We start from the raw sequence: 27,238 nt of genomic DNA, 5'->3' as shown, positions 1-27,238 counted from the left end.
TCTACCTATCTCTTGGTCTCTTGGTACCTATGAACTTTGGTATTTAAGTATATGACTTGTATAGAGACTTTGGTCATTTTGTTTATGACTTGTTAATGATTTTGGCCATATGAATTGACATTGTAAATGTTTATGTTTTGGTATGTACATATATAGTTATGAGTGATGGCTTGTTTTGGTCTATTTTGGTATGGTTGAATCATATATATATGACTATACTTTGTGAAATGTGTTAAATGATTAACGTTGGATCCATGATGCTTGTTGAGTACAGGTAAATTGAATGTCAATAGGTGATGATTTATGAATTGGTATGTTTGTGGAATTGAGCATATTGACGCATATTTGTTGATGGTCATTTCGATGAATTAAGAAAATAAAGATTGGTATGAACTTAGATGGCATAATTTGGTATTTATGTTTTGAAATGGTTGGTATTGGAGATGGTATAAATTATGCTTGATTTGGAATTGAATTATAGGTCTATTGATGCTATGTTTTATGCTATATGAGTTGTGTAGGTATGCCTAAGTTTGGGTGGCAAGTTGGCTTGGTAAATAGCTTATTTTTTGCCACACGGGTAGAGACAAGGGCGTGTGTCTCAGCCGTGTGTGACACACGGTCATGATACATAGCTGTGTGTCCCCTAGTGTTGAAACTGAAATCAAGTCAGTATGCTCCACACGGCCTCACACACGGGTGTGTGACTTGGCCGTGTGGCATAAGTCAGTATACCCTACAGGTTTGGCATGGCCTAGCACACGGCCTAGTACACAAGCGTGTATGGCCATTTTTAGGGCACACGGGCTAGTCATACGGGCGTGTGTGTTGGTTGTGTGACCCAAGTCAAAGAGTTACACGGGGTCGAACACGGACTGGGACACGGTAATATGCTCCCATTTCGAATGTCCACACGGTCTATGACACGGGCGTGTCCATACAATTTCTAACACGGACATGTCTACACGGTCTGTGACATATGCGTGTCTCACACGGCCAGGCCAAATGGGCGTGTGTCCCCTGTTTTGAGAAAAATTTTCAAAGTTTCGTAAGATATTGGTTTAGTTTTGAACCATTCCTAAAGCATATTTAGGGCCACATAGGCTCGTTATAGGAACAAAATGATTGAGATTGAATGATGAATGCTTGAATTGAAAAAATGTATGCTTAATTAATGTTTAAATATCTTATAAGTTCGGTAATATTTCGTTAGCCTATTTTAGCGTTGAATACGGGTAAGAGGTGTTACATTTGTTGGTATCAGAGCTACAATTTAGTCGATTCTAGGATTAACGTAGCGTATGTGAGAGTTTAGCTATACATGCCATATATAAACTGTGATAGTGTGATAACTCCTGACATTTTAAAAATGTGTTTTTATATAGTAATTTATCCCAATCGAGCTATAGCTGATGAGGTTGAAAGTAATGTACCAGCTCCCGCTCAAGGGACAGCGTTCTGAATTTAGACCCGTATCGGGTAGCTAAGAAATGGAGGCTAAAGAAGCATTCTTTCAAATGATGAATGAATGATTCATACAGTATATCCAGACAAATTCAACTGCTCAACAACCTCCACCCCTCCTAATCCAAAACTGGTTCCTATAGCTCCTCAAGGTGCCGAACTTTTAAGATTGAACAAGTCTCTAGTTGATAAGATCTATAAACACGGGGATGAAAAGTTCAGAGCTAATGTTGACGATGATCTTGAGAGAGGTGAGTTTTGGCTCGAAAACACTATTAGAGTATTTAATGAGCTTTCTTGCATACCGACTGAGTGTTTAAAATGTGCTATATCATTTTTGAGGGACACCGCGTATCAGTGGTGGAATACGTTAGTATCAGTAGTGCTGAGAGAGAGAGTCACCTAGGAGTTCTTTCAGATCGTAAATGAGTACGAGAGAGAATTTTTGCGGTTAAGTAAATATGCTCGAGAGTATGTTTCTACTGAAGAGATCATGTGCAAGTGGTTTGTTGATGGGCTGAGCGAAGATATTAAACTTATGGTATGAATTTTAGATTTGAGAGGATTTATTGTATTAGTTGACCGGGCTTGTAAAGCCGAAGACTTTAGCCGAGAAAAGAGGAAAGCTGGTTCAGAGGCTAGAGATTCAAGGAAAAGACCGATGAATAAATCTTATCATTCTTCATCAAAGAAATCCCAAGATTCTTATAGTCGACCGAATGCATCAGTGGGATATCAGAATAAAGATCGTGGAAATCAATATGTAAGTCCTAAAACTCAAGCAACTTCTGTCTCGAGCATTGGTAGTGTGAGAAAAAACAAACCCGAGTGCCAACAGTGTAGGAGGAAACATTTTGGAGAATGTTGGAATAAGAGTAATAAAGCTTATTTCAAATGTGGCTCACCAGATCACTTTATTCAAGATTGGCTAGAGTTATTTGAGAAAGATAAATTTCAGAACCGAGCAACATTACTGCGAGAGGGGGACCACCGAGGAATGTGAGAAATGTGTCTAGTGGAAAATGAGCGATAAAGGACTCAGCTATGAGATCTGAGGCCAGAGTACCTGCTAGAGCTTACGCTATTCGCGCTCGCGAAGAGGCGTCATCCCCTGATGTTATTACCAGTACATTTTCTCTTTACGATAGTAATGTGATTGCTTTAATTGATTCTAGATCGACACATTTGTATGTTTGTGAAAATTTAGTGTCTAGTAAGAAATTGCCTGTTGAAATTACTGAGTTTACGATTAAAGTATCGAACCCATTAGGCAAGTATGTTCTAGTTGATAAAGTATACAAGAACTGTCCTTTAATGACTCGGGGTTACTATTTTCTGGTTGATTTGATGCTTTTACCATTTGATGAGTTCAATGTGATTCTGGGTATAGATTGTTGACTTTGCACGATGCTATTGTGAATTGTAGACGAAAGACTATTGAATTGAAATGTCAGAATAATAAAATTCTTCGGATTGAATCTGATGAGTTGGGTGGATTGCCTATAGTGATTTCGTTGATGTCGGCTCAAAGATATGTGAGAAAGGGTTGTGATGCATAATTAGCATATGTGTTAGATACCAAAGTGTCTAAAATGAAGATTGAATCGGTGCCTGTAGTTTGTGAATATCTGAATGTATTTCCAGAAGAATTGTCTAGGTTGCGACCGGTTAGAGAGGTTGAGTTTGCTATTGAACTAGTACCGAGAACATCGCTGATATCTATAGTTCTGTACAGAATGGCTCAAACCAAATTGAGAGAGCAGAAAGCTCAGTTGCAAAAGTTAACAGATAGAGGTTTTGCACGACCTAGTTTTTCGCTTTAGGGTGTGCCAGTATTGTTCGTAAAGAAGAAAGATGAGTCAATGAGAATATATATTGACTATCAACAGCTCAACAAGGTTACGATAAAGAACAAATATCCTTTGCCGAGAATTGATGATTTTTTTGATCAGTTAAAAGAGGAAACAATGTTTTTAAAGATTGATTTGAGATCGGGTTATTATCAGTTGAGAGTTAAAGACTTAGATGTGCTGAAAACTGCATTTAGAATGAGGTACATACATTATGATTTTCTTGTTATGCCTTTCGAATTGACTAATTCTCCTGCCATTTTTATGGATTTGATGAATCGGATCTTTAAACCGTATTGAGATAGATTTGTTGTTGTGTTCATTGACGACATTCTGATATATTCTCGAGATAAGTCTGAGCATACCGAGCATTTGAGGATTGTATTGCAAACCTTGAGAGATAAGCAACTGTATGCTAAATTCAGTAGGTGTGAGTTTTGGCTTAGAGAACTCGAATTTTTGAGGCACATTATTTCAGCAGAAAGTATAAGAGTTAATCCAAGCAAGATTTCTATAGTTGTTGACTGGAAACCACCTAGAAATATATCTGAGGTCAGAAGCATTCTAGGATTGGCTGGTTACTATCGACGTTTTGTAAAAGGGTTCTCGATGATTGCTACACTGATGACCAGATTGCTACAAAAAGATATAAAGTTTGAATGGTCTGAGAAATGTCAACAGAGTTTTGATCAGTTGAAAGCATTGTTAACCAAAGTACTAGTTTTGGTTCAACCTGAGTCGGGTAAAGAATTTGTGATTTACAGCGACGCGTCATTGAATGGTTTAGGTTGTGTGTTGATGCAAGAGTGAAAGGTGATAGCTTATGCTTCGAGACAATTGAAATCGCATGAAAAGAATTATCCAATGCATGATTTAGAGTTGGTCGCTATTGTATTTGCATTGAAAATTTAGTGACATCATTTGTACGGTGAAAAATGTCACATCTTTACTAATCATAAAAGCTTAAAGTATATTATGACTCAGAAAGATCTGAATTTGAGAAAACAAAGATGGCTCGAGCTACTAAAAGACTATGAGTTAGTAATCGATTATTATCCGGGAAAAGCAAATGTGGTCGCAAATGCTTTAAGTAGAAAATATATGTTTTCTTTGAAAGCGATGAATACAAGATTGACTATGTGTGATGATGGTTCTATTTTAGCAGAGTTGAAAGCTAAACTAGTTTTTCTTCAACAAATTTGTGAAGCTAAAAAATGTGATACCGAGTTGCAAGCTAAAAGGATACAATGTGAATCAACTAGTGATTCAGATCATTAGATCAGATCCGATAATTGTTTCACGTTCCGAAATAGAGTTTGCATACTGAAAAATCCCGAGCTTATTCATAAAATTATTTTCCAAGCTCACAATGGTTTTTTATCCGTTCATCTGGGAAGTACCAAAATGTATAATGATCTGAAACAATTATATTGGTGGTTGGGCATGAAACGAGACATTTCAAAGTTTGTATCGAGATGTTTAGTTTGTCAACAAGTTAAAGCCGAACATCAAGTGCCTTTGGGATTGCTTTATGATACCGAAGTGGAAATGGAATAGAGTTACGATGGATTTTGTATTGGGATTACCCCTGACTCCGAAAAAGAAAGATGCTGTTTGGGTTGTAGTTGATAGATTGATGAAATCGACACATTTTATACCGATACGTACTGATTATTCACTTGATAAATTGGATGAATTGTACATATCTGAGATTGCTAGATTACACGAAGTGCCAGTTTTGATTATTTCGGATAGTGATCTGAGGTTCACGTCGAGATTTTGGAAGAAATTGCAAGAACCTCTGGGTAGAAGTTGAATTTTAGTGCAGGTTTTCATCCGAAAATTGATGGACAATCTAAGCGAGTAATTCAGGTTCTTGAAGATATGCTTCGATGTTGTGTTTTAGAGTTCAAAGGCAATTGGGAGAAATATTTGCCATTGGTTGAATTTGAGTATAATAACAACTTTTAATCAGGTGTAAAGATGGCACCGTATGAAGCTTTGCATGGTCGCAAATGCTGAACTCCATTATATTGGACTGAGTTGAGTGAGAAAAAGATTCATGGGGTTGATTTGGTTAGAGAAACCGAAGAGAAAGTGAAAGTAATTCGCGACCGTTTGAAAGCAGCTTCAGATTGTCAGAAATCGTACGCAGATTTGAAACGAAAAGGCATTGAATTTCAGATTGGTGACAAAATGTTCTTAAAATTATCTCCGTCGAAGAAAATAGTTAGTTTTGGTCGTAAGGTAAATTGAGTCCACAATTCATCGGTCATAAAGGTAAATTGAGTCCACGATTTATCGGGTCGTATGAGATTATTGAACGAATAGGGCTAGTGGCATATCGACTAGCGTTACCGATTGAGTTAGAGAAAATCCATAATGTGTTTCATGTATCGATGTTGCGTCGATATAGATCAGATCCATCACATGTAATTTCTATGTCAGAGATTGAAATTCAACCCGATATGACGTATAACGAAGACTCGATCAGGATTTTAGCTCGAGAGGTCAAAGAGTTGAGAAATAAACGAATAGCCTTAGTGAAGATTTTGTGGCAACGACACAATGTTGAAGAAGCCATGTGGGAACCCGAGGAAGCTATAAGAAAATAATACCCTAACCTTTTCATTGGTAAGATTTTCGGGGACGAAAATCCCTAAGGGGAAGAGAGCTGTAACAGCCCGTTATTAGTCAAATCAGAACAGTGGTTTCGGGACCACAAATCCATAGTCAAAATATTTATTTTATTATTTTTTTAATTTTTTCAACATAATTGATTGATTGTGTGAAAATTTCGTTAAGAAATTTTATTGTTTGAATCGTCAATTTGATAAAAATGACTAAATTGCGTAAAGCGTAAAACTTGAGTTCTAATAGCTAAAGGTATCTAATAGCTATAGAAACCTCTTATGTTGTAATTAGACCATTTTAATTGTGAGTGGACAAAGATGGGCATGCATTATATGGTTTTAATGAATAATAACTAATGTTAATTTAGTAATTTGGTTTATTAATAAGTTAAAAATAAAATAACATAATATCATCATCTTCCTTAAGTGATTAGGATCGAAAATTAGGGCTAGAGAAAGCTATTTTCATTCCTTTCATTCGGCCAAGCTCATTTGTGCAATTGTAAGTCTGTTTTTGTCCCGTTTTTAATGATTTTTATTTTTTTATTGTTGCATCTAGTACTCTAGCCCAAGGACTATTTTGAAAAAATATTAAAGATTTTGAATGATGTCATTGATGAATACATGTGTATTTTGATGTTTGAAGATAGATTATGAATATTTGTTCTGAATTATACAAGTTTTGTTAAGTGATTTTTAGTGAAAATGCAAAATAGGGATTAAATTGAGAATGTTGAAACTTTATGGTTAAAATGTGAAATAAATGAAAAATATGGGCTGCTAGGGGCATAATAGTATTTCGGATAGCATGGGTTTATTGTGAATTTTATTAATTTGTGATTTCATGAAATAAGGACTAAATTGTGAGAAATGTGAAATATTAGGGGCAAAACTATAAATGTGCTTTAAAGTGTGTTTTGGACTAAATCTAATAGAGGGATAATTAAATGATCTGAATTTGATATTATATAGATTAAGAAAAGCGAAATTTGGAATTGGATCGAGCAAAAGATAAAGTACTCGATTAATCAACACTTTCATCTTTTCGAACCTGAGGTAAGTTCGTATGTGATAAATTTCATTATAAGTGTAATTTAAATTCTTTGATATTGTATAAGATGTGAATACAAGACTTCGTATAAGTTCGACAATGACTCGTTAATAATTCAACATTCGAAATCCCGGTTGAACCTTAGGAATAGTTTAGGATATTAGTGACATGTCATTAGGGGATACATTGAGTTGGCTTCGGGCCATGATATTAGCACTTCGGGTGCGAGTTATACCAATTTGGCTTCGGGCCATGAATATTGGCTGATTTGGCTTCGGGGCATGATATCAGTATTTCGAACATAAGTTACCTTGATTTGGCTTCGGGCCATGGTATAAGTACTTAATTTACGAGACTCCTGAGTATCCGATCTCTATTCTTGATGGTTCAAGGGGTAAATGATAAATGTGGATGAGTATGAGATTGATGCTAGATGATACAAGTACGCACATGAAGTATATAAGTTTCAAATCAAGGAAACTTGTGACAGAAGTGTATACTATCATAATTGAGTATTTGAAAGGTTTGTTAATTAATGTAAGCTACATGTTGGCATATTCAAATTATTTTTCCTATAGCTTACTTTTTTATCAAAGCTATCTCGGATTCGGGGATCATCAGAGATCACTTCACACTATCTACCTATCTCTTGGTCTTTTGGTACCTATGAACTTTGGTATTTAAGTATATGGCATGTATAGGGACTTTGGTCATTTTGTTTATGACTTGTTAATGATTTTGGCCATATGAATTGGCATTGTAAATGTTTATGTTTTGGTATGTATATATATAATCATGAGTGATAGCTTATTTTGGTCTATTTTGGTATGGTTGAATCATATATATATTTATATATATATGATTATTCTTTGTGAAATGTGTTAAATGATTAAGGTTGGATTCATGATGCTTGTTTAGTATAGGTAAATTGAATGTCAATAGGTGATGATTTGTAAATTAGTATGTTTGTGGAATTGAGATATTAATGCATATTTGTTGATGGTCATTTTAATGAATTAAGAAAATAAAGATTGGTATGAACTTAGATGGCATAATATGGTATTTATGTTTTGAAATGGTTGGTATTGGTGATGGTATAAATTATGCTTGATTAGGAATTGAATTATAGGTCTATTGATGCTATGTTTTGTGCCGTATGAGTTGTATAGGTGTGCCTAAGTTTGGGTGGCAAATTGGCTTGGTAAATAGCCTATTTTTGTACACATGTGTAGAGACACGGGCATGTGCCTCAGCCGTGTGCAAGACACGGTTATGATACACAGCCGTGTGTCCTCTGGTGTTGAAATTGAAATCAAGTCAGTATGCTCCATACGGCCTCACACACGGGCGTATGACTTGGCCATGTGGCTTAAGTCAATATACCCTACAGGTTTAGCATGGCCTAGCACACGGCTTGGCACACGGGCGTGTATGACCATTTTTAGGGCACACAGGATAGTCATACGGGCGTGTATATTGGCTGTGTGACCCAAGTTAGAGAGTTACATGAGGTAGGACACGGGTTGGGACACGGTCATGTGCTCCCATTTCGAATGTCCACATGGCCCATCACATGGGTGTGTTTGGTGGCTATGTGAGACACACGGTCGAGCCACATGGGCATGTGTCCCCTGTCTTTGAGAAAAAATTTCAAAGTTTCGTGAAAGTTTAACATTGGAGGGAAGTTGAGAGCATTTAAGGAAAAAGGTTGATGAAGGCAACAAAAAAAATGTCATGGGTAGCAAAACATGTTTTTAGTGGCTTTTTTTGGGAGCGCCGCTAAGACAATTTACAGCATTTTGATAAGCGCCTCAAAAAAATGCCGCTAAGTTTTTCGGCATTTATGTGGAAAAACGCCGCTATAGAACATGACCTTTAGCAATGCTTTCCTCATAATCACCGCTAAAGAACATGACCTTTAGTAGCGCTTCTCTCACAAACGCCACTAAATAACATGACCTTTAGCGGCGCTTCCCCCACAAATTCCACTAAAGAACATGACCTTTAGTGGCGTTTCTGGCACGAACGTCACTAGAGCGCCGCTAAATGACATGACCTTTAGCGGCATTTGTGGGGAAAGCGCCACTAAAATTCATGTTCTTTGGTGGCATTTGTGGAAAAACACCACTAATTTTAGCAGATTTTTAACAACTCATTTTCGTTCATATAGAACTCGAATTGTCAAAATAATTTCCTGTAACATCAAATCCAACCAAAAACTACAAATCTAAAAGATACTTTAAATCTAGCGAAAGGAATATGTATATGCTCTAAATTAATAAATGAAATAACAAAATTTATATTGTTAAAGTATTCTCACAATAAGAAAACAAACGTCTAAGATGGCAGATTCTGCGACTACTGAAACATCTTCATCATATTCTGAAGGTGTAGCTGGAGTTCATCATATTTTTTGCTTGCCTCTACTTCCTTCATTGCTGCCTCCACTTTAAGTTGTAGCTGGAGTTTTTCATTTTTTCTTTGAGCCTCTGCTTCTCTCGATGCTACCTCCACTTTAAGTTGAGCAATTTGCTCAATTGTGCTTGTTCGCATCTGAGCCATCTGGTCTTTTAACCTCTGAACTTCAGCTTGAGCCTGATTCCCTGAAGGCATGTATTGTTGCAAGCTGGAACCAAAATATTGGGTTGGGTTAACAAAATATCCTTTAATTTGAATCCAACCATACCTTTCAGGACCCAAAACTTCAGTAATAGTTCGGTTATCAATGTCGTGAAAATTAAGAGAACTATCACTCGAAGCGATCACTTCATACTCTGCCATTTTATCCTTTAGTTTCTCCTAATAAATCAATCAAAGAGTTAGAAACGAAATATATAATCAAAACGAATGCAACATAACTTAACATTATTTTCATTACAAACGGCGAATTAAACCATTATAATTAAACATGATAAATATTTAAAATAATTCAAATTTTATTAAGTAAATATACCATAATTTTTGCAGTTTCAATAGTCATAGGAGATTCATCTTTCTTTCTATGTGTAATGTCAAAAAGCTAAAGGCGTCTAACTTTTTGACCAGACGATAGTTCCTACAATATAGTCGGAAAAATATTATTTAGTAGAAAGTTATTAATATTTAACATAATTAATAAATTCAAAATACCTCGTCATCAGCTACACAAGAAAAACTTTTCGACCCAGCTGTGTGCGTAAATTTTTGTTTTTGCCTACATTATGAAATTATTATCATGTATATAGTAAATACTATAAACCAAAATAATTATAAGAGTTTGGAAGTATGTAATACTTCTTCTTTCTTTGAATTCTAAAATCTAACTGCATCTTCCCATTGGTACCTCAGCATTCCTGGTAGAACATTTCACAATTTCTCTTGAGGCTTATATTTTTCTTAAAATATTCCTTCTTTAAAGCACTTTTATGGTCTCTCTATTTTTTCCTAATGCCTTCTTCACATAATTATCTGATTCCTCTAAAGCAAATCTCTCCTACAAATAACACAAGTTTAGAAAGTATATACAAATGAAACTTAAACCAAAGTATTATAAATTACATTCATGTTATTTCCTTAATATATCGAGAGCTTGATTTTTGTTACTATCAGGCATATAATGCCATGACTCATAGTTGATAGGCAACAGATTTGCATTTTGTGTTATAATGCCCAAGTATCCTGCTAAAAGTCGAGCCTCTGATCCAGTAGGCTAACCAAGACTGTTTCTAGCTACTTTGACACGCTCGACAAAATTTAACTCGTATAAATCTTTTAATAGCATACGTCCTCGAGTTTTGAGCGTCCCACCACTTTTAGCTTAAAAATTGGTATATTATAATATAAGAATTTGAAATAGAAATCAATAATAAAAGTTAACATGCATGTAAATTAAAGTTAACATTACTTTGAATTTCTGTAGGTCCGTCAGCTGTATTTAGAACATTCGAAGATCCAATAGCAGTTTGTTGTTCACTATTTGTTTCTTCTGAATTTGGAGGATTTTGAATAATACTGAGATCTCGCAATCTTCTTCTAGGCATTTTATCTGCAATACACATAAAATAGTTGAAATATTAGTAACTAATTACAACAATAATATTACATATAAAATAGTTGAAATATTTGACAAGATCAAGATTTAAATTATAATAATACATATTATTAAAAAATCGTAAAAGCTTACTACATCATGATTCGTAAAAATCTTCATCCACATCTTGGCTAATCCATTGTAATTCTGTACTAGTACTAGGGATAGTTTCATTTAAGTTTTGTTCTGGAAAAAAACAAAGTTTTTGATCTTTCGTCGATGTCATCTCTACTTCTATTGCCCATGTCAAACAAGTCTCTAGGGGTGTTACGGAGTATAACGTACCAACCCTCATCAGTTGGATCTTTCGAGTAAAAAACTTGTTTGACTTGAGAAGAAAATACATACAGCTCGTTTATCAATTGTTGTATAGTGTGAATTAATCGAGAGAAGTTCACCATTGTAAAACCAAATTGATCTTTTTTAATTCTGCGAGTAGTATTAACATCAGCCCAATCACATCGAAATAAGACAACCTTCTGTTTGTCATAGTAATCTAACTCAATAATGTCAGTAAAAAGTCTGTAATACTCCACATTTCCCTCAATAGGATTACTGTCCCTAACACTAGCATAACTTGTAATTGAAGAATTAACAACTATTCCACAATTTTGAGTCCTACTCAATCTTTTGGAAGATTTTGTATGAAACCTGAATCCATTGATGAGGAAGGCAATATATCTTTTTATTACTCTATTCGGACCTTAGGAAAGCCATTCAACTACGTTATTGACATCCTTTCCACTCCAAACCTATTAAATCGAAAGTAAATTGATTAATTATAAATGTTATACGAAAACATTATTATTTGTCAATGAAAGCTTCAGTTGCATACCATTTGCCCTAACCATTCGAGAGCGTGAACAAGATCTCAAGACTTGTTTGTACTCACTATGTTAAAAGTGGATTCCTTGGTTAGAAGATAAACAAATTAAAAAGATGAATATTTATTAAATTCTAAAACTTACTTGCGTAATGGTTCAATTGAATTGTGGTGAAAAAAAAACATATTGATGTGCTTGTATCCAAGATCTATCATCTAAGTATGCAATTTCAATTTTACTGATTAGTTCTCCATAACTTTGAAATAGATAAGTTTCTGCTAAGTTATGATTAGTAAATTATATAAATTACGTAAGTTATGATATGATGTATATTTATTTTAATTATTTTCCTTTAAAAAATAATACGAATTTGGTAGTACTAGTATAATTATTTTCTTGTCATCATTTATTATTTGCAATTGTCGGTTTTATTGCCATGGGATAAACTGAGTTTTCTAACCTCTTTATGCTTTAATTTAACATAAGACTGTAATTAAGACTGGCATTCTATAACATGTCAGTTTAATATACACACAAAAAAACATAAGAAAATTTTTGAAAGGTAAAATAAGTGCATCCTCACTTTTCAATTCTTCTATCCCTACCCCTACCCCTACCCCTACCCCTACCCCTACCCCTACCCTCTCCAAGCCATTTCATATTATAATATAATAAATCAAATTTACTTTAATCAGAGAAGATTGTTTAAATACTTACACACCTTTTTAATTTTATTCGTTTGGAGTTATTTTAATGACTATTGTTTTCTGGCAAAAAAAAATAAGAAATATTTTTCCAAAAATTTCCATCATGATCACACTATAATACAATATAATTAAAACTCTTTTCTCTTCTTTGATTCAAAATTATAATAAATAAATAAAATATCGAAAAGTAAAATTTAGAAATCTATTAAAAAATAATTTTTTTAAAGCTTTAAAATTTTATTTTTGAATAATTTTATTATAACTTCTGATTATATTTGTGTGTGTTTTTTTTTACATAATATTTATAAGTATCCATAATCTCTTCCTACCCAATAAATAGGAGTTATAATATATATCATTATGATATGATATATGATATATATTATTTTCCTTTAAAAATTTATTTTAATTAAATAATATTTATTTCTATGATAAATACTATGTTTTATTTTTGAAATTTTAACTTTAAACCATATACTTTTAAGGATAAATAAAAAAATATTATTTAAATTAAATTTTTTATGAAAATTTTAACTTTAAAACTAAATATAAAAATTAATGAATTTAAATTTAGAATTTAAAATAATAAATTAATAACACAATTAAAATCCAAAAGTTAGAACTCAAGTTATCATCTTCCTCTTCTAATTTGTAATTTTTTATTTAGCTATTATCATGAGATAATAATTAATATAAATTATTTTTAAGAAAACAATTACTTTAAAATTTTAATATACTTGAAATGAGTAACTTTATTAGAAGAAAAATTAAAATTAATTTTAAATTCGAAATATGATATTAATTTAAGTCATTTTACTTAGTAATTAATTTATCTCAAATGAGTAAACTTTTGTTCCTCAACGCGAAGAAATAATAATATATAATAGTAAATTTAGATCTTAATATTTATATTTTTTGTCAATTTAATCCTTATTATTTTAGGTAAATTTAAAATTATAAAATAAAAAATAAATTTATTAAAAATAAATTTTAATATAGTATTATATGTTACATTAACAAATAATTTAAAATTATAAAAATAAAAATAAAAATAAAAATAAAACTAAAAATATAAAAATTTCATAGAAATTCAAAATATTAAAATTAAAATGCATTCATATCACCAATAATAAAATTAAACTTCTCTTAAGCCAAGTCTTAGGCTTATTCATGCTAGGTACATACGCATAACCTCTTTTTCAAGCATTAACTAAGCTGAAATTTAAAAGCTCCTTATGTGATAGTGGTCAAAGACTAAAGAAAACATTAATGAAAAATAACCATTAATTTCTAGTTTGTACCAAATATTAAAAATGATAACGCACCTTTGCAACGAACTGCAACCTGTACTGGAACAATGTTATCTGCCAACTAATGTTGTTAACTACGTATCTCCAAACCCAAACTTAAATGTTTCCTCAAATCAAAACCCTGCAATAATACATCATGAGTTGTTAAAGACTCATTCTCTTCCAAAGGTGATGGACACTATGGAAATGGATTTTAAAATTCAAAGAATAATACATAAAAGACATGAATTCTCAAGAACCCTTTTATCAAGGTAGCAATTAAAGGGATATATATCTCCACCTAAAGAAATTAGAAATCACCAGGTACACTACTATATTAGCATAATGGCCAAAACAAACAACACAAAGGCTTCATCCTTTACACACATATAAACACTCAATCTCTCGTGAATTTTTTTATGGTGTATTTGGAGGAGATTCTCATGTTAGGGGAATCGATGGATTCATATACCAAACCTCTAGTTTTGTTTTCCCTTTTGCTCTTCATCAATATTAAAAAGAAAGAAAGAAAGAAAGAAATAGCAAAATACAATGAAGAATCAGACAAGCTGAAGCAGGAAATCACAATAAAAACTGTTTCCACAAATCTGAGCACGCATACAAATAGACATCTCTATTCAGATGATTAAAGAAGAACCTAGGGTCAGTAAAAAGTTCCAACATTAATCAAATAAAAAATCAATTGCAGATCACAAGTTCTACAACTGGTTCAAGTGAAAGAAGGAACAAAAAAGATTAAAAATAATTACAATTTCATGGAATAACCAATTACAAAAAGAGTGAATTAATGGTATTAAACATATTCTTCTTTTCATTCTCATTTGCTTATTCCTTTTCCAACCTGTTATTGGGGATTATTGTGAGTGAATACTCTCAATATTCCAAACAAACATGCTCCATTTCTTAAGTATGAAATAAGAAAAAGTCCTATATGATAATAAAGGCATTAGACATATTCATAAGATGAGCATATTACTAACATAATAATATACAGGTGTCTAATGCAGATTAGGTTTTTGGGAAGAACAACAGCAACCTCTCATATCCCACAATTATCTTTGTTATCCACTCAATACAAAGGTAGTTTGGTGCATTTTCCCCTATTATTCGACACCAAAGGACAAGTAGAAAATAATAGTTTCAAACACAAAGAGAGGGAAAAAACCCAACTTACAAGCCAGAAAAAAACATGTAACATACTAGAAAATAGAATCAAGCTTTGAGAAGCATGAACAAACAAAGTAAATAAATCCTTACTAATCATGCTAAACATGTAACATCACAATAAAATTCATATTAAAAAATTCCGAGACTAATCACTAATTAACTGGAATACCAAAAAATGATAAAACTATCCATATAATAACAAAAGAAAAAATAAAAGTCATACCAATTTCATAAACCCTAATTTCAAAAATATGGAAGAGATAAGAGGGAAAGTGACATGTAACTGGTCGCGATTTTCGTGATAGGTAAGTTTTATATATTTATAATTAATCGTTCTTGAAACTAACTATTATCACGATGTAGGCAAGTGTACCTATCTAACAGTAGTATAGTTTTAGCAAGACCGAATTGTCAAACCCAAATGAACTAAAAGTACTAGTAATGACTGTCTTTTTATTATCTAGCCTAAGAATAAGGGGGTTTTGTTTTAACTAACTAATTATCTAAACTAAGAATTCACAGAAAATAGAATTGGGGAATTACTTTTGGAAAAACGATTGAATTAAGACAATACCTAAGGAAGAATCCACCTAGAATTCACTTGTTATTCTGACTCTGAATCGGACGATTTATTCATTTAACTTGTTCCGTAGAGATCCCTAAGTTATGTTATTATCCCTATTCAAGACTAATAATGTCTAATCCCTAGATTGAATAATTGAGACTTTTCTCTAATTAACACCCTAGGGTTACATTAACTCGATCTATGGATCCCCTTATTAGGTTTCACCCTAATCCGGAAAAATCTTGTCACCCTATCTCTAGGCGCACAATCAACTCCGCTTAATTATGACAAATATACTCTTAGACAGGGTCTATTCTTACTCTGAATAAGAGCTTATCTTGAATCAGTATCCTGAGATATCAAAACAAGAATTAAGAACACATAATTAAGAAAAAGTTAAATATTTATCATACAATTCAGAAAATAATAACAAGATTCGTCTTAGGTTTCATTCCGCTTAGGTATTTAGGGGGATTTAGTTCATAACTAAAAAGGAAAACATCTCAGAAGAATAATGAATACAAAACATAAAGAAAACCCAAAACTCCTGAAGGGAAATTGAGGGGAGATCTTCAATCTTGATGGTGAATTTGGCTTCTGAGATGGATCAATCGGCTTCCCTTGAGCAGTTCCTTGCCTCATTTTCTCTGCGTCCCCTTTCCTCTTCCTTTAGAGTGTATTTATAGGCTTTAGAATGCTTAAAAGCCCTCAAAATGCCTTTTCCGAATTAGAATCAACTTGGGCTCGGCAGGGACACGCCCATGTGACACGCCTGTGTGCGATTACTTTAGGCAAAGCTCGAACCTGTTAGAATGACACGGGCGTGTGTTCTACCCGTGTGAGTCGTACTTTGATTCTGCCAAATTGACACGGCCGTGTGGTCTGCCCGTGTGAGGAAGTCCAGGTCGTGTTGATTTCGTACATTGGCCCATTTTCTCTATTTTTGGCCCGTTTCTCGTTCCTTTCGCTCTCTTATGCTCACCTAAATATAAAACATGAAATTAAAGCATTAGGAGCATCGAATTCACCAATTCTAAGGAAAAAATCATCCATAAAATGTGTTAATCATGGGGTAAAAATATGTATAATTTACGGTTTATCAAATACCCCCACACTTAAGCATTTGCTTGTCCTCAAGCAAAATCCTCAACTCATAATCAAAATAAATCCTTCTCAACTTATAATCTCTATCGAAAATATCTCAAAATAATCCACAGGTAATAATACATTGAGAATTCAACTAAAAGAACATTAGAGCTTCAAACATTCCAAGTTGAGTATTTAATCACACAAAACTTAGGCATCTCCCCTTATCTAAGTGGTTACTCAGATTCGAAATCTCACGGAGTTTAACATCCTCACTAAAGATTCACTCAAATCACTCAAAATATTTAAGAACAATGAAAGTAGCACTCATCAGTCAATATCAAAAGTTATTAACATAAGCTTGCATGAAAATAAAATCTCCACCACTATAAATTGAGATGAGACATCAATCAAAAGGTCTTTAGAGGGTTGTAACGCGGCTTTGGTTAGGGGGTGTGGTCACAAGCTGAAAGAAACAGTTAGAATCGAGATTGAATTGAAAAATCACTTAACTAGAAAAAGATTTAATCATCATTTGCGTACAACAGAGCTTCTTCTCAAAATATGGAATTTAAATACTTAAGCTAAAAAACAAAAGATTACTACTAATGTGTATACACTTTTTTTTAAGAACAAGTTAAATAACATAGACTAACTATTAAGAATAAGACATAGCTGAGCAACTATTTCAATTCAAATCTCGACACAAATAGGGATCAAATTAATTGAGGGGATTCCAAAAATAATGGGTTTAAACGTTAATATTAAGGGTAATACAAGAAATGAGTTGTTAGGCTCAAGGGGGTTCACTAAGGGTTAATTGTAAAGGTAAGCTTTTGTGGAGTGGGTGGGTTAAACCTAAGTGCATTTCTCATTTTAACATATCAAATCAAATGGTGTGGTCTTGACATGCATAATCAAGCAAGTTCTAGAATAACAATTCAATACTGACGCACTCATAATGACAGTGAGCGTGAAAGAAATAATAGATGCGCTAAAGGCTCAAGATCTCACAAAAAATTATGGCTTTTTGATGTTTAAACTTGTGAATTCTAATTTAAGATAATACCTAGACTTGGGGAAACAACCCAAAATTTTAAATTCTTAAAATTCAACTTATCATGCTTGATTCTCTAATGTCTTAAAGTTTAAACAATCAATGCATAAATGCCTATGTTTTAATTCAAGATATATCAATCAAAATCATAAATCAATCAAAATTTATCCTAAATATGATATGAGAGCTTTTCAAGAGAACAAAGCAGTCATTCAGGGATTTTTCTGATAATGAAATGAATATCCCCCCCACACTTAAGATGTACATTGTCCTCAATGTATAAAGATAGATATTTTGACAAATGTAAGTGTAAGTTCATAAGATAGTGAGAAAAGTGAAACTTCCTGAGTGATGAATGAATTTCCTTGAACTGGAGTTTCGAAGAATAATCAGCGTGAGGGTGGAGGAGGATACTCTAGTGGTGGTAGAGGTTCATTGGTCCATAAGTCCTGCGCCAAAAGAATATTATATTTGAAATTGGTTATGGTCATGGTCAAGCAGGACATGGCAGTCGTGGAGAACCTTTCCCAGTGGAGTTTCGAGTCCCTGAGTAATAGTGAGCTTTGGAGCTTTTTATAACTGTGATAGCATCAAGAACTCTTTTAGAAAATATATAAGGAAGAATGATTACTCGGTAGGAAATAGCCAGAATTCAAAATTGTTAAATAAAAATTATAAATCCAAATAAAAATAAGATGAAAGAAAAATAAAAAGTAGTCTTAAAATAAAATAAAAGTAAAATCATAAAATAATAAATGAAAGTTTTTAAACATCTTCATTGCTAGATGGTTCGCGAGGTGCGGTTGGCGATAAGATGTAGAGGTGCTGACAGATCTGCTATAGAGTAGCATCAATGTTGTCAAATCGTTGAAAACAATGCTGCTTGAATCAAGTGAGGCACTAAAAAATGTCAGCATATGAAGCCACCGCATGAACTGGACGAGAGGGTAGTGGTGGCTGAGATGGTAGGTCCTCGTGCTGTGGGGGGACATCATCAGTAATGTCCTCGGGGGCCTCTTCATCCTCGGTAGATTGGGCGAGACGATATTGATGAGGGTAGGTTCCTCGACGCTTTTCGATCATCCTCATGCTTAGCATGCTTGAGATGCCTTGTGGAGACATCTGGCCAATAAGGTTCAAGGATGATTTTTGGGTCGCGGTGCGGAGGAGCCCGAAGTGTTGAGCCAACCGAGTAACATAGGGGCCAATGGAGATGACCCCCTTCCTATGCCGCTCCGTCTGGTGCTGAATGGCGAGGGCAACAAAATAAGCAAGATCGATGACGTGGCCGTGCAACAAACACCATAGAAAGTAGGCATCGTGAGTGTTGACGACGTCAGTGCTCTCTCGCCTTCCTGTAATAGTGTAAGCCAAAATGGCGTGAAGGTACCTCAGAGATGGAGGGAGAGCCGATGCCTTAGAGCGGCTAGGATTATAGGTGACTACACCTGGTACTAGTGCGTCCTAGCACCATGAAGGAGAACAATAAATATGGTGGTTGAGAGTATCTAAGTCATTCTTCTCCTTGAACTCCTCCGTATATAAGCCCAGTGTCGTACCGAATTCTGAGACACTAAGCTGGCGGACTAATCCGTCTAGGCAAAATTGCACTGTGCCGGGATCATTGTAGTTCGTCATTACGGTCTGAAGATGAAACGTTAAGCATAGTTTCATGGTGAGCTCAAGATATGTTGGCTCGATGATCCCAAAGAAAATCTCCCAAGGGTCGGTAGTTAGGAGGGCCCGAATCGCATCAGCCAACTGAACTTGTTCTACTGTAGCCTAGTCGATGCAGCGGCTCGCAACTAAAGGTCAGACCCAGAGTATTTGGAAAAGTTCTTCTTGGGGCCCGATGAAGAATTACAGGAAAGGGTGGCGAATTTTCGCGGTAGGACCCAAGGAAGATGACACTCCCTTCCTTTTCTTTAAAACAGGGACAGCAGCCTTCTTTCCTCGTGAAGACAACATTGTATACTTACAATATAAAGAATAATGATAGTAGGTAAACGAATTTGAAAAGGAAAAAGCCATGAATTTGAACTAACGATTTCAGCCAAAACTACTAATACTAAGCAAACTCAACCAAAATAATCAATTTGATAGCCTAATTTCGTGACATTGGCATGGTAATAGCATGAGAATGAGTATAGTAATGGCATGGGTATGACAAGAGAATGAGGCTTTCTTAATAACGCGGTTCAACATGTAATGTATACTAAGTAACCTATGAATGCAAATTAAATGATAGAATAATGAGCAAAAATGAAAATAGTACAAGAAAACTGAAGACTATTTTGATAATAAGCATTAGAAATAAGTAAAATAGAAGTGAATGGAGTAAACAAACGCTAAGGTAGAGAGATTGAGCGTCAAAAATAGAGTAGGAAGCGGCGCACGGGCGTGGCAGGGAGGGAGTGTGGACTTGCAGCAGCTAGGGTTTTTGGGTGAATGTGATAATGAATAGTACAGCCTATTTATAGATTTTAGGGCACACGGCCAGGTAACATGCCTGTGTTTCCCAATTTTTGCCCGTGTGACTCGCGAATTTTAAATTTGGGCGCATCTGACATTTTGTCCACGCCTATGTCCCTTAGGCGTGTGGGTGCACACGGCCGTGTCGCACGACCGTGTCTGGCTTCGTTCGCTTCTCCCATGCCCGTGTATGTAGGCCTACGCTCGTGTTAATTTAATAGGTTCCCCCATGGTTGCTTGGAACGGGCGTGTCGTACACCCGTATTAATTTGACAGGTTCAGCCACGGGTTCAAGGCACGAGCGTGTCGCACGCCCGTGCTGTTTTGGCAGGTTCACCCACTGCCATGTCGTACAGCGGTGGCGATTTGTCGTAGCCCGTGTTGGGAAAATTTTTTCCCTGTTTCCATACGGTCATAAGCACGCCCGTGTGCTTGGCCGTGTCTATGTGGTAAACTTATATTCAAAAGCTCCGTTAGTAAGTTAGGTGTTAAACACTAAAATTGAAAGAAGTTAATACAATTAGTGTTTGGGTTGCCTCCCGAGAAGCGCTTATTTATAGTCTAAGCTTGACTTACCTCTCCATTGAATGGTCATGGTGGTTCGAGGAGTTTATACTCCTTATTTCTGCTATCATTCTCATCAAAATAAGGTTTTAGACGAGTGTTGCTTACCTTAAAAGTACCGAACTTGGGATGACTTAATTCGACTGTACCGAATGGGAAAATGCTAAATACCATAAGAGGGATTTCTTCATTCGGTTTGGTAGTGACAATGTGAGGATCTGCGGCATCTAATAATACTTTATCTCCAACCTTAAGTTGATTTGGGAATGTGTTGAGCTCGTTCTGGCGTAGTTTTGGTTTATCGTGTGTCCTTGGTTTATGCGTCCACCATTCATCTAGCCCCTCGATTTGTAGCCTTCGATGTACATAAATAGTTCCTCTGCTACTGCTTGAGAATGGCTCATGTACTTTCTTCAGACTCATTTCCTGCAAAGTAGGTTGCACTATATTGTCAGTTTTAGTAGAATGGTTTAGACGATCACCTTCAATTTTCAATGTGTTGCCAGAATTGCGAGCTTGAATGGTGATTGTTTCGTCTCCCACACGGAGTGTGAGCTCACATGTGCCAACATTAATAATCATTTTAACAGTTGCTAAAAAGGGCCATCCTAAAATCAAAGGAGTGTTGCTATCCTCCTCTATGTCTAGAACAATGAAGTCAACGGGAAATATAAATTTATCGATTTTAACTAGCACATCTTCAATAATACCCCTAGGAAATCTTATAGTTTTATCTGCTAATTGAATGCTCATCCTAGTCTATTTGGGTTTCCCAAGACCTAATTGTTTAAACATTTTGTAAGGCATAACATTAATATTAGCCCCTAAATCAGTTAATACATTATTAACATCTAAACTACCAATTAAGCAAGGAATCGTAAAAATCCCTAGATATTTTAATTTGTTGGGTAGCTCATTTAGCAGAATAGCTGAGCAAACTACGTTTAGCTCCACATACGATGCCTCATCCAACTTTCGCTTATTTGCTAAAAGCTCCTTTAAAAATTTCATTGCGTTTGGCATCTGTGATAGAGCTTCAATAAACGGTAAGTTAATGTGTAATTTTTTTAAGAGTTTAAGGAATTTACCAAATTGTTCATCTGAGTGGTCTTTCCTTGTCACGCTGGGGTACGGCGCACGAGGTTTATATTCGACATTCACTGATTTATTTTTATTATGACCGACCTCACCTTGATCTCTGCTCACCACAGTTTCTTGCCTCGTTTCTGGCTTAAGCTCAACGAATCCTTCTTCATCTTGAACATTAATCGCGTTGAGCTATTCCCTTGGGTTGGGTTCAGTATTACTTGGCAAGCTACCTTGTGGTCATTCAGAGATTAGTTTGGAAAGCTGCCCTATTTGAGTTTCGAGCCCTTGGATTGACGCTTGTTGATTTTTAAGTGTTGTCTCGGTGTTCTGGAAACGGTTTTCTATCACCGAGATAAATTTAGAAAGTATCTCTTCAAGGTTCGATTTCTTTTTCTGTTGAGAGGGTGGTTGTTAAAAACCCGGAGGATGTTGTGGTCTTTGATTTACTTGACCGCCCTATGAGAAATTGGGATAGTTCCTCCAACCTGCATTATAAGTGTTACTATATGGGTTATTTTGGGATCTAGAGTTATTGTTACCTATATATTGGACTTGTTCCTCCTTGATGCTAAGGTTGAAGGGTTGATACTCTGTGCATGCTCCTCCTCTATTCGTCTCGCACCTCATTACTGGATGTACCTGAGTAGAACCAAGTAAACCATCAATCTTTTTATTTAAAAGTTCTACCTGGTTTGACAGTATAGTAACCAAATCAACGTTATAAACGCCTGCTGTTTTAGTTAGCTTAGTCCTCATGACTTGCCACTGATAGTTATTCAGTGACATCTCTTCAATAAATTCGTAAGCCTCTTTAGGTGTTTTGTTGTTGATGGTTCCCCCAACTGTTGCATCAATCATTTGCCTTGTCGAAGGATTCACACCATTGTAGAATGTTTGAACATGCAGCCATAGAGGTAGTCCATGGTGAGGACACCTTCGCAGTAGATCCATGTATCTCTCTCATGCATCGTAAAGAGTTTCTAAGTCCATCTGTACAAACGAAGAGATATCATTACGTAATTTGGCTGTTTTAGCCGGCGGGAAATATTTTAATAGAAAATTTTCGGTCATTTGTTCCCAAGTAGTAATTGACCCTCGTGGTAATGAGTTCAACCACTGTTTAGCTTTGTTCCTCAATGAGAAAGGGAATAACCGAACACGAATGACATCGTCATAAATGCCATTAATTTTAAATGTATCGCAGAATTCCAGGAAATTTTCCAAGTGAGTGTTTGGATCCTCATCCTGTGAACCATCAAACTGGACAGATTGCTGTATCATTTGAATTGTGTTAGGTTTAGTTCAAAATTATTTGCAGCAATAGCAGACCTAACTATACTTGACTCAGTTCCTATTAAAGTAGGTTTAGCATAATCATACATAGTACGAGGAGCAAGATTCTGATTTGCTAGTTCAGCGGGTATCGCAGGAGGTAGCTGATTGTCTTAGTTTTCAGCCATATCCTCGGTCGTAGTTGAGATATCGCCTTATTTCTCTTCAGTTTCTGTGAGCTGTGCGATCGATTTCTTCGTCAAAAAGTAGTGGTAACTTGCAGGAATTAACTTGTAAGAAAAATAAATGGCTAAAGTAATAAAAATTGAGTGCTCCTAATATCTTAGTTCCTCGGCAACAGCGCCAAAAACTTGATCGCGATTTTCGTAACATGTAAGTTTTATATATTTATAATTAATCGTTTTTGAAACCAACTATTATCACGATGTAGGCAAGTGTACCTATCGAACAGTAGTATAGTTTTAGCAAGACCAGATTGTTGAACCCAAAGGAACCAAAAGTACTAGTAATGACTGTCTTTTTATTATCTAGCCTAAGAATAAGGGGGTTTTGTTTTAACTAACTAATTATCTAAACTACGAATTCACAAAAAATAGAATTGGGGAATTACTTTTGGAAAAACGATTGAATTAAGACAATACCTAAGGAAGAATCCACCTAGACTTCACTTGTTATTTGATTCCGAATCAGACGATCTATTCATTTAACTTGTTCCGTAGAGATCCCTAAGTTATGTTATTATCCCTACTCAAGACTAATAACGTCTAATCTTTAGATTGAATAATTGAGACTTTTCTCTAATTAACACCCTAGGGTTGCATTAACTCGATCTATGGATCTCCTTCTTAGGTTTCACCCTAATCCGGCAAAATCTTGTCACCCTATCTCTAGGCTCACAATCAACTCCGCTTAATTATGACAAATGTACTCTTAGACAGGGTCTATTCTTACTCTGAATAAGAGCTTATCTTGAATCAGTATCCTGGGATATCAAAACAAGAATTAAGAACACATAATTAAGAACAAGTTAAATATTTATCATACAATTCAGAAAATAATAACAAGATTCGTCTTAGGTTTCATTCCCCTTAGGTATTTAGGGGATTGAGTTCATAACTAAAAAGGAAAACATCTCAAAAGAATAATGAATACAAAACATAAAGAAAACCCAAAACTCCTGAAGGGAATTTGAGGGGAGATCTTCAGTCTTGATGGTGAATCTAGCTTTTGAGATGGATCAATCGGCTTCCCTTGAGCAGTTCCCTGCCTCCTTTTCTCTGCGTCCCCTTTCCTCTTCCTTTAAGGTGTGTTTATAGGCTTTAGAATGCCTAAAAGCCCTCAAAATTAGCCTTTTCCGAATTGGACTCAACTTGGCCTCAGCAGGGACACGCCCGTGTGACATGCCCGTGTATGACTACTTCAGGCCGTGCTCGAACCTGTTAGAATGGCACAGGCGTATGTTCTACCCGTATGAGTCGTGCTTCAATTCTGCCAAATTGACACGACCGTGTGGTCTGCCCGTGTGAGGAAGTCCAGGCCGTGTTGATTTCTTACGTTGGCCCATTTTCTCCGTTTTTGGCCTGTTTCTCGTTCCTTTTGCTCTCCTATGCTCACCTAAGTATGAAACATGAAATTAAAACATTAGGAGCATTGAATTCACCAATTCTAAGGAAAAATCATCCATAAAATGTGTTAAGCATGGGGTAAAAATATGTATAAATTATGGTTTATCAGTAATCGAAAGGAAAAAGTTCTAATGAACAAAAATAATGTTAAACGATTAAGGAAAAAAAGAATAGAATATTTTACCTTTTGAAGCGGCAGCGGAGAGAAAGAGGCGAAGAATTTCCAGCCAAAAATTAGGCTCAAACTAAAAGTTAACTGATTTTGTTAATTTAGAGGGATTGGGGAAGAAATAAAAGGATTTGGGAAATTGGGGATTTCGATCAGAAAGGGATTTGGGAAGTTGGAAAATTGGGGAAAAGAAATTGGGGAAGAATAACTTAGGGTTAGGGATTTCGATCAGAAAGGGAATAGATGAATACTACTTAGAGATTTCGGGGAAATCTGATTTGGAAAAAAACTAAAGGAATTTTGGGGCTAACAAAACAACGCCGCTTAAGTCAACTTTAATTAAAAGTTGCAGCGTTTATGAAAAACGCCACTAATGTATAACCTTTGCGGCGTTTTAGTCCAAACGCCACTAAAAACACCTCTAAAAATGGTGCCATTTTGCAAAATTTTATTACATATTCATTGCGTTTATAATGTAGAACTTTTGCAACGTTTTTAGATTAGCGCCACTAATGTAGAACTTTTGCGGCATTTTTGGTCCACACGCCACTAAAAGCTTAATTTCCTATAGTGGGGCAATGATGGTGCTTCTTGGGTTAAGTATGAGCTTAAGTAAAAGTGTTGTTTAGTACTTAGAACTCATATTTTCGACACCCAAATTTCCCCTATCTATAAGGACATACTCCATTTTATTTTCTTTTTTGATATAAATTACAGATATTTTCATCCATTTTACAGTTTTAGTATAATCTCGTTTGGACCAGGGGTGGGTGATGTAACACCTCTTATCCGTACCCGAGGCCGGGATAGAATACAAGGCATTACCATACTTAAACATAAACAATTTCATAAAATCAGGCCATAAAATTTCATTCAATTTAAAATGAATCAAACACATGTACATTGTCCCTTATACGGGCCTACGAGGCCTAAAACATATACCGAAGGTGATTCGGGACTAAACCGAGAATTTCTAAATATTTTACAACACTTAAGAAATTTTCCATGTTTGGAGAGTCACACGCCCGTGTGGATTAGGCCGTGTGGTCACACACGCCCCTGTCCTCAGCTCGTGTAACTCTCTGTTTATGACGTCATCAACAAATAAGGGTCACACGGCAGAGTCACACGCTCGTGTGCTAGGCCATGTCCTCCACACGGCTGAGACAGAAGGCCGTGTCTCTGCCTGTGTGGCCGAGAAAATGACTATTTACCAAGCCATTTGTCACCATTATTTGCACATACTTGAACAAAATTACAATAGTACATTTCATGGCATAAATAAACTACCATTAGGCAACAACATATCATTTTCACATCATCATCTATCATGCCTTAACAAATCACTTCATGCTGAATTCACACTCAAAAGGCATTAACATATGAATAAATTCATATCCATTATATCTATATCAAGCAAATATAAATCACATCACAAAACATTGCCACATGCACATGCATAATTATATGGGCTTACAACCAATTAGCCAATATAGCCAATTTGTATGGCTACAATTTACATCCAACCTTTAGCCTTCCCAAGCCAGTACATTTAACCAATTCATAATGACTCATACAGCAAATAATCAAGTCCCTATACATGTCATAAACTTAAAGGGGTTTGCGTTTACTTATACCCAACATGATAGCTTGATAGTGTGATAGCATCTTCAGCGATCTCCAACCCGAGCTAGCTAAATTAACCTATAAGAGATGGGAAAAGAAGGGGAGTAAGCTTTAAAGCTTAGTAAGTCCGTATGAAAACAATAAGCATTTTATTAACATGCTTCTACCAATTCTCACAACATGATCTCAAGGTAATACAATCATATTTGCACTTTTTTTTTATATTCATGACAAGCTATCCACTCTAGTCATGGTCACTCAATTATTTATAACATGAGCTAAAAAATTCTAAATTAAGATTTGTAAAAATAATTTGAAACTAGACTCATATACCTTTCTCCCCTGAAATTTTCAGAATTTATGGATTAGCCAATAAGTACAGTTTATTCGTTAAAGTTACCTCTATTTCGCTGTCTGACAATTCCAACCCCTCTTCACTAAAAATTAATTATCTCCTCATACGGGATTCAGATGATGTTCCCATTTGTTTCCTTTAAAAATATACTCATCAAGGATTTTAATCATATAAATTATAACCCATAATTATTTTTTTACAATTTTTAATAATTTTCGTAATTTAGAATAGGGGATTCCGAAATCATTCTGACCTTGTCTTA

The 27,238-nt window shown here is 35.1% G+C and overlaps 1 non-coding gene across 1 annotated transcript; it reads left to right on the top strand.

Annotated features, from left to right (window-relative positions):
* Positions 1-22,824: 22,824 nt before the first annotated feature.
* Positions 22,825-22,930, top strand: LOC121205365 (small nucleolar RNA R71). Its single transcript, XR_005900446.1, has one exon. It is a non-coding gene; the product is annotated as a small nucleolar RNA R71 (small nucleolar RNA).
* Positions 22,931-27,238: the final 4,308 nt, after the last annotated feature.

This window comes from Gossypium hirsutum, chromosome A08 (genome assembly GCF_007990345.1).
Source record: "Gossypium hirsutum isolate 1008001.06 chromosome A08, Gossypium_hirsutum_v2.1, whole genome shotgun sequence".
In the NCBI taxonomy this organism is placed as follows: Eukaryota; Viridiplantae; Streptophyta; class Magnoliopsida; order Malvales; family Malvaceae; genus Gossypium; species Gossypium hirsutum.
Note: the sequence above shows the minus strand (reverse complement) of the source record. Positions and strands in the feature narration are given on the sequence as shown.